The sequence below is a fragment of the Cicer arietinum genome, chromosome 2, assembly GCF_000331145.2.
Source record: "Cicer arietinum cultivar CDC Frontier isolate Library 1 chromosome 2, Cicar.CDCFrontier_v2.0, whole genome shotgun sequence".
In the NCBI taxonomy this organism is placed as follows: domain Eukaryota; kingdom Viridiplantae; phylum Streptophyta; class Magnoliopsida; order Fabales; family Fabaceae; genus Cicer; species Cicer arietinum.
This window is the reverse complement of record NC_021161.2, coordinates 1,352,779-1,365,332: the sequence shown is the minus strand read 5'-3', so window position 1 is coordinate 1,365,332 and position 12,554 is coordinate 1,352,779.

The window sequence follows — 12,554 nt, the reverse complement described above, 5'->3', positions numbered from 1 at the left end:
TTTTCAGATTTTTTTTTTAAAAAATAGTCATTTTTGAAAATTAGCACATATTTTTTACGATTTTTTTATTTAAAAAAAATCTAAAAACTAATTTTTTGAAAAATTGATTTTAGTAACTTCTAAAAGAATCATATTTTATGGTTGATCTTTCTTTTAAATATAGAAGAACTTTTTATTTTCTTAAAAATCTCTAAAAAAAAATATCTAAATTATGAAATATCAAATTCACTTTTTTTAGAATTTATAACAAATTAGCCCATTTTATTTAGTCGCTTTTCAAAAAAAAAAAACATCATTTTCTATGATTGACTTTTTTACAAAAAAAAAATGAATTTTAATATAGTAGACAAACATAAAACAATCCCATAATCTATATTATGAAATACCAAAATTAATTTATACCAAGATTCATTTATTTTTTATCCAAACTATGAAATACCAAATTCACTTTTTTTTAGAATATCTAACAAAAATCGAGCCCATAAACTATATGATAATAATTTTTAATATAATTTTTAATTCTATGAATATTTTTAAATATTTTTATATTTAACTCTTTAAATATAATTTGATTATTCTTTGTATATATTAATCAATTAATATATATGTCAAAAAACTTATTCTATAAAAAATTTCCACTTGGCACAATTCATGCAAAAAGAAAGACTTGAAAAATTAGCTATTTTAAAACTAGTAAATGGAAAAATGCCGATATTATTTGAATGAAAATTTTGTTTTGAATTCGAACCGATATCTTGCAATGTGTAAATTAATTATAATTTAATTTATTTATTTTTCTAAAAAAAAACTAATATAATTATGTCTTTTAATTCTTCCAAATTCAAACTTGTGTGTGACTTTCTGACAATATTTAAGACTATATTTACCAGGCTGCCTAAGAAAAAAATCTAGCACGATTCTTGACAACTACTGAACATTAACATTCCAATTTCTATAGAAAGACAAAGTTTTGCAACTATATCATGCGTATAGTGTATGACAGTTGCCCTTTTGGAAAATAATTAATATAATAGGAAAAGCAGTCACTTTGACAATTGATGGGATCGTAGGATGTTCTTCCTCTTAAAAAAAAATTGATTCATTACTGGAAAAAGAATAAATTAAATTAATTTTAATTAAAAATTTTATTTTTATATATATGATAAATTGTTTGTTTTGTTTTATATTTGAAATTTTAAATATTTGATTGATGTGATTTTTCGTTCCTAGAAAAGCTTAGCTAATAATTTACAATTTATATTTTAGAGAAAAATTGAACATTTTTTATGATGGAAAATGAAATTAAAATTGATGACGTGATTAACATTTGTAGATTAATTTTTTATTGTGTTAATTAAAATTAAAATAAATAATGAATTGATTCATGTGAAATAAATAGTATCTTAGTAGAGTACAAAATAGATGTAAAATCACTTTATTGGTGTAGAGATGTAACTCTTGATTTATTTGGTGATTGTGACTCTTGAGTTTATTGTGTTACTATTGTAACTATATTTTTTTATTAATTTTAAACAATGTAATTAATGCAGCAATTAGACAAAACAATTAGTGTAATAACTAGGAATTGAATGGTTTGTCATTCTATATGCATATCATTGGCAATAGATATTTTGAATTATTGAAAAATATGAAAGTTGTAACAGGAAGAAAAAATAATAAAATAGAGAAGATAGAAATGAAATGACGTCATACTCTTATTTCTTTAAAGAAGAAAAAATGATAAACCTTAAAGTGAATGATCGTCAAAAAAAATAAAAATGATTTCTTGATAAGATCAAAATAATGGTCCAATCTAAAATAAATAAATAAAAAGGACGATTCTCACAAATACACAAAGTATAAGTTTTCAATAAAATTTTGTCATTTTTATTACGTAATTCCCCTTTTATAAAAGAAATATTTTATTGAGCTAATTAAAAGTAATGCAAAAGTAAAAAAAAAACAAACATCAATTCTTAATTATTGCACTAATTGTCTTGTGCAAGTGGTTGCACTAATTACATTGTCTAAAGTTAATGAAAATATGGTTATAGTAGCAATCAAATAAACTCGAGTCACATTCAACAACATAAATCAAGAGTTATTTCTTCCTCACCAATAAAATATTTTTACAATTTATTTTGTACTTCACCTAGGTACTACTTATTTCACATGAATCAACCTATTATTTATTTTAATTCAAATTAACACAATAAAAACTTCAGCCTACTAATCATAATCGCATTATCAACTTTAACCTCATTTTCCACCATGAAAGGTGTTGATTTTGCTCTAGACTCTAAAAAACAAATTGTAGATATCATTATTTAAGTTTTCCAATGAATTAAAGATCACATCAATCATGTATGTAGAGCTCTAAATGTAGTAAAAATCAAATAGAAAATTTATCGCCTACAAAAATGACATTTTTAATTAAAATTAATTTAATTTTTTTATTCCATTAATAAATTAATTCTACTTATAAAGAAAGAGCATGATATTATCTCATCATCGATTAGCACTATAGGATTGCTATTTGTGTTATGTGATAGTGATAGTGCTCTTAGGAAAACAGCTAAATCTCATTTTCAACGTCAAATTCCAAAAGACTCAAGTGCTTATGAGGAACATATTAAGAGGAAGATGCTACATCCTTAAGTCATTGAGAGGGACAAGATAAGACTAGATATTGAGAACCATGCCTCAAATATGAAGATATTATTAGTTGTTATGAATTCACTCTTACTAGTGTTACTCATAGTCAACTCAATTAAAATTAAAGTATTATGTTAATGGATAATTAAAATTAAAGTATTAGGTTAATGGATACTTGATTGAATTAGTTGAATATTAATTGAATTGTATGAATATTGAAACAACTATATTTGTTTTTTTTAAAAAAAATCATCATAAATAAATTTCACTTTAAAAAGTATAATAAATTTATTTCTAAGTAATAAAAAACCAAAATATAATAAATTAATTATATATAAAGTTATTTAAATATTAATGCATCAGTTAATTCTATTATGTACAATTGATTATTACTTGAGTTGGTTACATATTTAAAATATATTTAAAATAGACATCCAATAAAGTTTGGTCAGGTTGTTAAATGATACAACATTTACTTAGAGGTTCTATGTTTAAAACTTGCTCATCAAAAGTGGAGTGAATATACGAATAATAAAAAGTATATTTTAAAATACATAAAATACAATAATTATTATGATGTAAACAATGGAAGATATATGCTTACAGATCTAAGTTAACTGTTGATACTAATTAAAGAACAATAAAATAAATACTACTCCAAACAAAAACATGACATTATATTGTATAAATTTTAAGAAGACAACAATATGAATATAATTGTGACATTTGTCTTCCCTTTTCAAAAATTTCTTCAACTATATTTTTTTCAGCATTACTTTAAAATTAACTTTGAGAAATCCTAATTTTATCATATATACACTAATAATAGTTATCCCACAAAATTGAGAAATCTCTTTAAAAAGTAAAGTTGTATCAAGATCCATCACTCACAACAAATACCCCACTTCTAGACTATCATTTCATCACCACCATCCACAGTTGCCAAGAAAAAAACCAAAAGATTGTACCTTTCCATGCTTAGTTAAATTTGGTCCATCTAAATTTGAGAACACTTTGCATATATTTGATCTTATTCATAGTAATGGGAATAAATAATGCTTGACAAGTCCCACCTAGTAATTGGGTTATGATTCTTGCTATTTTGTGTTTAAGTATGTTACACGGATTCTGAATACTAATAATATTATACATGTAAAGACAATTTTCCTTTTAGTATGGACCAAAGTTAAATCATTTTTTCGGGTAAAATTAGGTATCCTTTAATAAACAATCAGAAACTCATTCATCATGCCACAAAAATTTATTTAAAGAATTTATTTTTTAATATATATATTCATATGAAGTAATAAGACGAATTTTTAGATGAAATATATTATTTGTTGTTGAATAAGAGGAGGCATTTTAAGTTCATAATAGTATTTATTTTAATAAAATTATTTATAAAAAAAAACTTTCATACTTTTATTTTTTTAGAAGTTTTAGAATATAAAATTATTTATTCAATTAATATAATTTATTTTGTGTTTTTTTTTTTTGCAATTGGTAATAAATTATACCGCTTTAATATATATGGAGCCGGTAATAATTTTAGTAACTTTTTATGGGATATAAATTTGATATCAGACATATTAGTTAGCTTTAATTTGTAAAAAAATTCTTGAAGAATATGTCAAAACTAAAATGACATAAAAAAACAAATAATTAGATTCATTGACGCAATCACACAATCAAACAATCACTAAGAGTTTGATTTCGATCGGACAATATCGATATATAAATATTTTAATTTTTATTCTATAATTTAAAATATCACCCTTAAATCTAGACCGTTTTAATTTTAATGAAACAATCATGATGAAAAAAGGAGATTATCATGGTAGTAGTGATATCAAATCTTAAGAACATTTTGAAGAGTGTCCATTGCGTTCTTACATTTAAATATGGTTGTCTAGTCACCATCACATTGGTGAATCAATTCTCAATTCGTATCAAGAATAGAATCTTTTAAACAGAATGGCAACTTAATGACTGGTTTTAATATTTTATTGATCAATATAGTCTTTCTTTTTATGAAATTATCTATTTAGTCTTTATTTCTAATTGTGGATAAAAGGAATATATACTTATATCACAATCATTGAGACCAATTGGTAAATATTGTGACGTCAAAATAAAATTGTTACATTTTGTATATATATTTTTTCGTTCAATAAATAATAATAGTTTAATTGTCATGCATAATTAGTATACATTTTTTTACACATATTACAATTAACCATTGATTTAATTTTATAAGTAATTATAATAAAAATTAAATATTTTTAATAATCTATAATTAAGATTAGTTAATAATGTACATTTTTTTACACTAAGAGTAATATATACAAAATGAACCATTATTATTGAACCATTTTTAGTTCTCTTTTGTTTCTTTTTAACAAATTAAAAACTATTTTTGTTCTGTTCATTATTCATGTAGCAAAAGGTATATTTAATTCCAAAAAAAAATTCGAAATAATAATAATAATAATATCTGCTTACAAACAAAGTTGTTTTATGTGAGAAGTTAAAAAAATTAGGACCTTTTATATTTTAATGACATTTTTAATTAATTTTTACTTTGTAGATGAATGAAATGACATTTAATTTTTTTTTTTAATTATGATACAGCAAAGATGAAAGCTAGTAAGAGAGAATGTATTTCCAAAACTCTAAAAATTGAATTTTTTTTAAAAAATATTAAAATCTATTTTTAAATACTTTTGTAATATCTTCTCTGATATTTATTTTATATCAATGAAAAGGAAAATGAAAAACAAGAAAGATTTATGTAAAGTATTTTTTATTTTATTTTTTAAAATTGTATTAATTTTACAAGCTAATAATAAAAGACTCTCAAAGTGAATCATGGTGTATATTTTTTTAAAAAAATAAAAATGTCAAAAGAATTATTTTAGTTATTTTCATAAATACTCCACTATTAACTATGCCATTTCATCCTTTCTCCATCATAGTTATTCATTTTGAGAGTTTCATATCTTCATATTAGTAAATTAAAATTAAAATGCATTTTAAAAAATGAACACATAATTTTTTTTTAATATATATTGTTATCATAAATTTTGTATGCGTATTATAAAATAAATACTTCTAATCACTTTTTTGTAATGTTGATTTTCCTCTAATGGACAAATAGAAATTTCATGAGAAAAGATATGCAATGGACAAGAAGATTTCCTTGTATTGATATATGTTCAAAGACAAGACAGCTAACTATAGATTCATTTACTTTTTCTTGTTTCGAAAAAGGTTTAATTTAATCAGATTTTGAGGTTCATCAAAAAAAGAGCATTTGCATATCACCTACTAAAGATATCACTACATCAACAACATAAATTAAATTCACGATTTTAAAGATATAAGTAAACTTTGTATCATCTAAAATCTTGTATCAGTTTCGGAATTTATTAAGAATAAAACCTAACACATCACACTAAAAAGGTTCAATAGCTATGTGAAACAAACATGGTCATATACTAGTAGTTAATAACTAGCTAATAAATTTTAAGTAAAACAAAAATAACTAATCAATTCCCTAAAAACACTACTCCTTTGGTCTGCAATACATCTTAAAAAAATAATAATTTGTATCAACTTAATTTCAATGTAAAATAATATATTATGACTAAAATATTTTTATATTTTCGTTTATGATTAATGCATTATATATTGCAACTACATTAATTAATAAATAAAAATAAAATTGAAAATATTATAAATGAGATACTTAGTATGAGACAAAAGAATGCACTAATCAATCCATATATTAAAAATTTAACATGAAATTCATATTTTAGTTTACAATGAAGGGCCTTTCCCCTTGATCTAGCAGCAGCTCTCGACCTTCCTTTAGATTTTTTATTTTTTTTTTTCACCGAAAAGATGTGGTTTAGAACAAATTTGTAGTATGAAATCAATCATCTAAATTGTTTCTTTTCTTCTCTTTTTATTTAAATAAATTATTTCTACATCTATTAAATTTTTCTTTAAATAAATTATTTTTACATCTATTAAGTTTTTCTTTGGTGGTTTCAATCGTTTTATTGTGGTTTTATTTTGATTTCTCATCTTGTTGCGATCTTCGTTTAGTTTAAATTAACATATCAATTTTAATCTAAGGCAAATTCAGCCAATGATTTTAGTGTCTTCACCGTTACAGTTCCTAACATTTCAGTTTTATCATATTTGTAGACTTTGTCACATTTGGATGTATTCACTAGTGCAATTTAACCTTGTTACATCGTCGATTTTAGATCAGTTGTTATACATCCAATGTAATAAGCAAGACGGTGACAAATTTGTTATTATGGTAAACTTTGTTATATATGTTCTAATGGAACTGTTTTAACAGACACATTAAAAAAATAAAACTACACAAAAAAATAAAAAATTGTGATAAATTTGTTATTATAGTAAATTTTATTAGATCTATTATAATTGAACTGATCTAACATATACATTAAAAAAAGACTACACAAGAAAAGAAGGCAGTGGCAAATTTGTTATTATTACAAATTTTGTTAGATTTGTTTTGTTAGACCGATATAATAAGCCATTTACAAAAAAAAATCCTTAAATTAACCAAAGAATAAGAAATCACGCGCGAACCCTCTCATTTTTCATCTTCATCCTTCGTTTTGCAAACCCACAAATTAGTCACCCACGAATCCAAACCCATTTTTCATCCTTCAACCTTCGTTATTCATCAAACCTAGCCACAAATTAAACACGCGCATCTTACCCGTGAAAACGTTTTCATCCTTCCACATTTAACCTTCATCCTTCAGTGAAAACGTGAATCGTGAATCGAACGCAACTTTCAGCCTTCATCGTCGGCGACGAGTTGGTCCAACGCAATATTTTTCTAATTCAGCACCGACGACGAGTTTTCTTTGTCTTCCTCTTCCATCTATCAAGGAGCATTTCCGTCGAGAAGTGTCAATTTATTTCACTATGGAGAAGTGTTTGTTGCTTTCTTTGGTAATTTTCTAATAATTCTTGTTTATTACTCAACAATCTAAAATTATTTCATTGTTAATTATTCTTATTATTAATCTTTAATTGATGGAGAAATTTGAAGGAGAAATTTCTACATAAGTGATGGTGAAATTTGAGAAGTGATGATGCCTAAAAAACTATGAAAGTGATTGAGAAATTTGAGTAGTAGTAGTTACCCCAATTTTCAATCATCCTTTAAAACTGCATGCTATGTGTTTGTGATATTGTCTCTATTAATAATAAGTCTAATGCTATAATTTTTTAAACACATTTGTCAATTTGAGTTTGTGATTTGTGTTGGTTGTTGCTTAATGTGTTCATACTCTTATGTTTAAAACTGTAAAATATATCTATTATTATAATGTATTCGTATAGATTGTTTAAATGGGTGGAGGAAATATTTTGTGCAAAACAGTTTATATGTATGGTGATCTAAGATGTAACACCTAATATTTTGTGTAAAACCCTCCTCATAAATTTTAGACAGAAAAAACATTTTCAAATAAATAATAACAGACATAGTTGAAAAATGATGTGAGAATTAAGGTAGCATCTTGTTTCAATGGGATGAGTTGAAGTCTTTTGAATTCATGCAAGTGCCTTTCCAACCGGCTGGTATATGATCCATTCCCTTGTTTGAAAAACTTGCTGCTTCTGGCCATATCCCTGAATATATTCATTGCTTAATGTGAATCTATGTTTTTATCTACATTTCTTTTTTTATATCAATACTTAAATACTCCTAAGTTTTAACCAACATATTACAAACAATATTAAATTTTAACCTAGATGTAGTAAATTTGTTCGGAGATTCATTCTTTGTGGTTTTAGTGATTTTAAATTGTATTATTCTTGATCGATGTGATTTCTACCAATTTGAATGAATACAAGTTTTTAGTAAAAAAAATTGCAATGGAAACTAGTTTACTTTTATTATGACAACTAATTATGTTAAATAATCATTTATCGAAATGAGTTGGACTCAATTGACCAAGTTTAATGACCCATCTTTTAACATGAGTCGGACATTAAAAAGCAAACCAAAATATAAATGAGTCTTTTTCGTCTACTCAAATTAGCCCAAATAAAAAATCGGTTCAAATCGTGTTCGTTAGAACAAGATTGGTTTGAGAACAATACTCTTAATTCTTTGGATGATAGCAAAGAATATCAAAGTAGAACAATTTATTTGTTAACATATGTTCAAAGTTTCTAGATACTAAATAACAAAATATAGTGATGATATTCAAAGTAAAATTATAGTCGTCTCATCACTCAATCTAAAGTAGAGGAAACACATGAAGAAACATGATAATTTGTCTTGATAGAATAAGCATGCGTTTTGTTATACTCAAAGACAACACTAAAAAAAGAACTATTACAACAACAATTATTTGACACAAAATTCCTCGAATTCACATTGTATCTAATAATTTGGATCCTCTAAAAAAAACACATATCTTCTAATTATGTGTCTTACAAGTTCATTATTTAGATTGTATATATGTACTATTATCATATGAGATTAAAATTTCAAGAAACAAGATGCATTAAATGAAAAAGGGAAATAGTAAGATGTATCATTACACTTTAATTAGTGGCACTTTTGGCTATGTCTCTGATAAATTAAAGATGATATGGATTGCCATCATTTCTCAATACATCTATTTTGATTGGTTATAAAAGACACTATCGACAATTTGAATAGTGTGAAGATTAGAGATCTTGCTGCAAATTGGCAATCATGCACTATTAGCAAAATCCAACTCTCACGGGTACTATATAAAAATTCCATATCTATTACAAGAGATGAAAAGAGAAAAAATAGTTAAAAGCTAAGATAGAAAGAAAAAAAAACCAATATCACCATAAAACAAAAGAAAAATTCAAATTTAATATATTTCATCTGAAATAGAGCACATAAAAAATAAAGTCACGTATAATTACAAATAAATGTTGAGAATATTCCACATAAATCGTACATAGTAGCAAAGCTATGATTGGGACAACATAATAAACTAAGTATATAAATTAAAATTTGTCCAACAAATATATATTTATCAAATTTCTTATACTTAAATGTTCCAAACATTAATTACATTACTAATATACCATAATACAAAACATCTTTCATATTCGTCCAACAAATATGTATATTTATCAAATTTCTTATAGAATATTCATACTTAAATGTTCCAAACATTAATTACATTACTAATTTTTCATAATGCAAAATGTCTCGCATGCATGTCATGAAAATTATCAATAATTGAACTTATACTAAACCTTTTAGCTATTCTCTTTTCAATGTATAACAAAAAGTCAATTTCCTTAAAAAAAGAATACCAATTCAGTTAAAAAATTCTACTTCTAGTGTTGAAAAGCGTAGTGAATTTATATGGTTATGGTTTTTCATTTGAGAAAACACAAACACATGCATACTCTTTACATATGGTGCATAGCTTTTCTCCTGCTTATGTAAATACAAAGATTTGACCCTTAGAGATAAGGGGGGACGACCCTATGTTATATGGAGTAGGGTTAGATCCCCCAACTACATTTTGATTTTTGATTTTTGAACTATGTGTAGTAACTTAAATAGTTTAATTTATTAATTAAATAACGTGGCACACACATCTAAAACTAAAATTTATGTAATAAAATAAAGTTATTAATATTAATTTATATCATTTTTAAGTTTAATTATTCTATGAATTTATTGATCGACAATTTAAAGAGTTGAATAATTACTTTACAAAAAGTGAATATTATTTAAGTTATTATTTGTTAAGTTTATTTAAATCTAAAAAATTGATTTTATGCAATTGATAAAGAGAGGTTGAAGGGTGTTTTCAAGGTCATGAGTTTGATCTTATCCAAAGTTTTATTCACCAAAAAAAATTAGAGAGAGAGGTTGAAGGGTGAGATGATTGTCAAATGAGTATTATAAAAAATTAGATGTGAAATCGCATGAAAAATTATTTATTAAATAATTGTTTAGTTACTTATATTCAGATAATTTTTTACACCAAAAATAATAAAATTATTTAATATTTTTAAAATATAAAAAACGACATAAAAAGGTTATGATGTATATTTATATATTTTTTTTTAAATGAGATTATATATATATTTAGTGCCGCAAATTTGTATATACGTTGATCCTATTACTCAAAATAATTTTTAGAGATGAGAGATGTTGCTGAAGAAACTTGGAAGACAAAACAATATCACATCAAATTAAGTATCTATTTTATGTTAATTATATTAATATTTTTAATTTAATAGTAATGAATGCTTAAGTAATTGAGATTTATTATTTTAAAGACTTCTCTTTTTTTAATAAAATAATATGATCTCTCAATATATTGATACACAATATATAAATGATAGTCTAGTCAGGCATGTATATATACTCGTATATATATATAATATCGTATGCAAATACGTCATTCTTGATTAAATTCATATACTCGTACGTCATGTAAAGAAAATAAATACATATTATCATAAAGTTGAGATCCTCCCGGTCTCTATTTAAAACACATATTTTAAATGTTGTCTTTTGTAAGAAATAATATAACTTTTAGTATATTTAACATTATCTTGCATACATATTTAGTCTATATTGTTAAATCAACATACATTTTTTAAATTCTTTTGAGATTTAAAAAATTATTTTACAAAACTCAAATTTTGATTTTTATGTCCCTATTTTCATTATTTTTATCTTAAATGTTTTGCATTTAAAAAAATTATATTTAATTTATCGTAAATTAAAAAATTCTAAATTTTATCGATACACTTTTTATAATATTCAAAATTTAACACAAAATTGTACAAAAATTTAAGAGTTAAAATATAATAAACATATTTCAATAGAGACTAAAAATACTTGTAGAATAATTTTAAAAGGCTAAAAGTTATATTTTTATTTTAACAGGAAAAAATTTAAAAGGTAAAATTTTTATAAGACTAATAACATATATAACTTTAACTTTTATATAATGAAATTGTTATTTATTTATATAAAAATGAATTCGTATATGAATTCTCTATATGAGAGTTACTTGAATTTGATTGAAGTCTCACTTTAGGTGTGCGACTTTGATACATCTTATTGAAGTCTACTTGGTTGGTGGAGTGTGACTTTGCTTAATATTCACTTGCTATATGCGACTTCTGTTGAACTCCTATATTTTCCAAATTATACTAAGGTAAAAAAAATCATATAAAAACGAATATTAAAGAATATTATTTCAATAAGTATACTGCCGAGACCAAATCATTTTGGATTGACCCAAGTTAAAACTCTAAACCAAACACAGTTTATATATTTTTGAAGTTTTAAAGGATAAATAATGTGACTGAGTTAATTTATACAAAACATATGAATCTATAAAGTAAGAGAAATTCTTATACGGATAATAATCAATATAAATCAATATCTCAAAAATATTTTAAACTCTTACTATTATATTTCTTCATCTCTTAAAATAAATATTAATAATTATTTTTATTTTTTAATTAAAATAATAATTTAAATGTATTGGTTCGATAAATATAAACTATTACTTCTAAATAATATCATTAATATCATTAGTTATGTTTAAAATCTTCAATAATTTATAAATATTGGTCGACGATAAACTTTCTACCGATAAGTTATTGTCTTGTAGGTTAATGCCCAACTTGTCTTATAGGTTGATGCCCACTTTTTCTTGACCTTTCATACACTTTTCCCATCAACTTTAAATGATGCGGTCTATTAATAGTATTGTGCATGGAAATATCTACCTATCATAGATGGGGATGCCCCTAATAGTTCATTATTTTATATATATATATATATATATATATATATATATATATATATATAT